At 34.8% G+C, this 4,425-nt stretch overlaps 1 long non-coding RNA gene across 1 annotated transcript; it reads right to left on the reverse strand.

Moving 5' to 3' along the window:
* Positions 1-238: 238 nt before the first annotated feature.
* On the reverse strand, positions 239-2,366 carry LOC138893429 (uncharacterized). Its single transcript, XR_011408962.1, has 2 exons — positions 867-2,366; positions 239-516 (listed from the first exon to the last, which is right to left on the reverse strand). It is a non-coding gene; the product is annotated as an uncharacterized lncRNA (long non-coding RNA).
* Positions 2,367-4,425: the final 2,059 nt, after the last annotated feature.

Here is a 4,425-nt window from a genome sequence, read left to right on the forward strand (position 1 = left end):
CCACAAATTAACATGTAATATTTCAAAAATTTTGGTTGTGAGGGTGGTTCTTTCTGGAAAGGGTAGTCTACTTTGTCTAGCCATTGTGCATATGGGGCATAGGAAAGGTTATTTAGGTGTGAATTTAGTTGGTATTTCATGGATTCCCTTCATTTTAGCAAAGGGCACATGTCCTAATCTATTGTGCCACAAAAGTTCAACCATGTTTTCATTAGATGTAGATGTGGAAGTAGATGCATTTGACACAGAAATATTTTCTTTACTACTTAAGAATTGAGTATTAACAATGGAGTGTTTATGAGGATCAACACCACTTTTATTACAAGCATGAGATGAAACATGTAAACTAGATGCAACAGAGGAAACAGGATGCAAATGAGGGTGCACATTATTCTTATTAGACATACTAGATGGAGTTTGAGTGGAAGTTATAACAGTCTTGCAGAGATTTGAGATGTGATACTATATGCCATCAGTAGCTTTACCAATTTCCAAAAGCCTCTTCAGTGAAGGGGTCTGCAGAAGAATATATGAAAACTTAGTAAAGATGACATAACAATCAAATTGAACTGTCAAACAATGGATAGATATTAGGTTGAATTTGAAACTGGGCAAAAAAAGGACTCTTTTGAGGCTGAATTTAGGACTTAAGACTACATCACCTACTAGTGCCATCTTTACCTTATATCCATTAGGCAATGTAACTAGAAAAAGGTAAACTAAGGTCTTAATGTTGGTTAAAATGGATTTGTTATATGTCATGTGATTTGTGGTCCCGGAATCAAGTATCCAAGAGTCAGTGTTTGTCTTATAATATTCATATGAACAATTGCAAGAGTCAAAATAAGTAGAGTAAGCTGAAATACCTGCAAAGTTTACTGCTCCTGCCTTCATGCCAGAATTGTCTTCATCATTTCCATTCTGAAAATTTTCTAAGATGCTGATGAGCTGATTGTATTGTTCTTTGGTCAGGTTATGCATCATTCGTCCCTCTTTTTGAGTCTGTAGCTTTTCCCCATCTCATATACGACTATCCTTATCACCATAATCTCCAAACACATTGGCAGCCACTCGTTTTCCTTTATTGAACTTGAAGTCTTGTGAATAACCATGAAGCTTGTAGCACATTTTCTTAGTGTGCCCTGGCCTCTTGCAGTAATCACAAACTGGTCGAGGTCTGTTTGTGGAGTAATTTCCCCGGAAGCCATTGCTCCCAGTGCTACTCGATTGGTTGTAGTTTGTGTAGGAATTCCCTCGAGGTCCATTTCTTTGTTAACCATAGTTGGTTCTGAAGATGTTATTTCCTGTCATGTTCACACTCAAGGCAATGGAATCGATCATCAATTGATTACTTGGTTTCATCTCCCTTTGCTTCTCCTCCTGGATGAGAATGGCAAATGCTTGTTCCAAGGAAGGCAAGGGATTCATCATCAAGATGCTTCCCCTCACAACAGTGTACACCTCATTTAATCCCATTATGAATTCAATTAACCTCCTGTCCTGTTCAGCTTTCTGCATATTTGTCTGGGCACCACATGTACACTGGCACTTGCATTGAGCATGTGTATTCAAGGTGTTCAGTTCTTCCCATAACTTCTTTATCTTAGTATAGTACCATGTAATATCGAGTGTTCCTTGACTCAAATCACTCATTTCTTTCTACAATTGATATAGTTTTGCCACATTGGTTTGATCATATCTGTCCTCCAACTCCTGCCAAAGCTCCTTGTCATCGTTTACATACTGCAGACTGTCTGTTAGATCCTTCGAAAGAGAATTCAAAATCCACGAGGTCACTACATTATCACATCGTTCCCATTGATCAAAAGTGGGATCCTTTGAGTCTGGTTTTCCACACTTCCCATTTATGAAGCCTACTTTGTTCTTCACAGAAAGAGCCCTAAGTACTCCTCGCCTCCATGACTTGTATCCCGATCCATCAAAAGGCACTGGTACAAGCATGGAACCTGCATTTTCGGATGGATGCACGTAAAGAGGGTTGGTTGAATCGAGTAGCGGATTAGGAGAATCCGATGTGCTTTCTTCAATTGCCACGATCCCAGTCGATATGTATGTGCAGAGAACTCTTAATCACCCGATTTCTGTACCAATCCTAAATTTGGGGCTGACCTCGAACCTCAAAACGAAACAATATCGAACCTTGATTTTTATGGACCAAAAATGAAATTAAGCTAGAGATTAGAACCTCCGCTCTAATACCATGACAAAATCTTATGTGAATGAAGTGAAATCGAGCTGAGATGAGCTCCAATGGCAGATGAGCAGAAACCTAGCTAAGAAAGAGGAAATGAGAGAAGAAGATTCGAGAGCTCTGTGAAATATAATTGGGAAAAAATGAATTGAATATTCCAACTGTACAAAATGTCCAAACCCCTTAACAGTACACGTGACTCACACACATGACAACTGGCAACAGATGTCCTCTAACTAATAACCATATTAACAAACTAACAAAGCTAAGCTAACTCACTAGCAAGGAAAAGATAAATACACGTGTGCACAAAGTGTATAATTAGTCTCAATAAAGCAACATAATCAAATTCATTTGAACTCGTACATAATACTCTAACTTCGCCCCGGAAAAAAATACATTTAGAAATGGGTGCTCTTAAAAAGAGAGGTTTGTACTTGGTAATACTCCGTGAGAATGAAATACTCGAGATTAACAAACATCAAGTAATCTTTATTTTTACACATAATAAATTTGAAAATAACGCACAAGATAATTTTTGCAAAATTACTTTTTTTATTTCAAGTATAAGTGAACATAGGAGATTATTTTCTCGTTTTCTACGTACTAACAGAATAAAAATATGTTAAGATTAATTTAACTAGCTCCCACAATAAAAGAAAATTATTTAGTTGGTGAAATGTCTTAAATTCCAACCATAGGGTAGATATACAATGGTGCACTCCAATATATTAGGAAATCGAATGCTCTCTGATAACTTTGAAAATAGCGAAAGAAGTTTATATCAAGGAAAGAAATCAATCCATCAATTGCTGAATTATCATTTGATGAGACAACAATTAACTTTAGTAAACGAAAAACTTTCCTAAATTTTACATTCTGAGTTGCTCAAATTTCCAATCCTAAGATATTTTTGTCCATTTAAAGTCTCCGCTTAGGGACTGTAAAATATGACTGCAGAAAGTGTGACAACTCTCTGACCTGCCAATTCCTCTTTTACAGCTTTAACTCGTTGCCTTCACCGAATAGACTTTGCGGTAACTGCTCCTCCGCGCCGTTGCAACAATTCAAAGTTCAAACCTTACCATATCCAATTTACAGTCCTTCTAGCCTGTTTGGGCGTACTAATTTTTTGCCAAAGTATTTTTTTTTTCGGATCAAAATATTTTTTCCCATAATTCAAGATTTTAGAAGAAGAAAAATCCTTTAAGTAAGGAAAATAATAAATATATTAGTTTTGTATTATTAATCTATTGTTTGGTACTTCCTCCGGTCCACTTTATTTAATTTTTTTGGCTATTTTCACATATTAATGAATTCATCTTTTAACATTAATTAAGAATAAAATTGACAATATTAACCTTAATTTGTTCATTGAAATTATAACAAACACTCCTATACTCTTTACTCCAATGGAAACTTTGGAAAAAAAGAAGTTAGTTCCTTCTTGATATTTGAAAAAAGGGAAAAGGGCCAAATATACCCCTCTACTTTTGGATATTGTCTACATTTATCCTCTATTATACTATCCGGCCAAATTTATCCCTAACGTTATACTATCCGGCCAAATTCACCCCTACCATCAACAAACTTTTAAAAATTACTCCTCAGTCCGTAAGGTGACCCAAAATCTCCCAAATTATTTTAATTAAGTCACTTATTCTTCTTCTTGATCCATTATTTTCGAAATAATTAGCATTTACTCGCTTTCTTAATTGAAAAAAAAATAAGAAAAAGAAATATCAAAATAATACAACTGTTAGTAAACAAAATAAAGTAAATTGAAGAATCTAAATTAGATAGTTTGTCTAAATTCCAAAAGTATTTACATAATTCCAACTATAATGAATTCGTTGTACCAAAGATATGGAGACTTTGCAAGTATTAGTGATAGAAGTTAAGTTCTTTGGAGACTTTACATTGTCGGATTTAACTTTGCTTTAATCAAATATCTACGCATTATGCACTTTTAAGTTAGTCGATCGAACTTTATACTAATAGATAATAACAAAATATATTCGAATATACATGTACATACATGATGACCAGCTGCATATAATACACAATTAATAAACCCATTGAATTCGACGGTGCGTATATGGTTGAAAAATAAATAAAATTTTAAACCAATTCCAAACCCATTATCACAAGAAGAGAAGTGGGTGCATTGGTAATTAAAAATATCCATGAATAATTTGTATAGTCTAGTACCT

The sequence above is a fragment of the Nicotiana tomentosiformis genome, chromosome 6, assembly GCF_000390325.3.
Source record: "Nicotiana tomentosiformis chromosome 6, ASM39032v3, whole genome shotgun sequence".
In the NCBI taxonomy this organism is placed as follows: domain Eukaryota; kingdom Viridiplantae; phylum Streptophyta; class Magnoliopsida; order Solanales; family Solanaceae; genus Nicotiana; species Nicotiana tomentosiformis.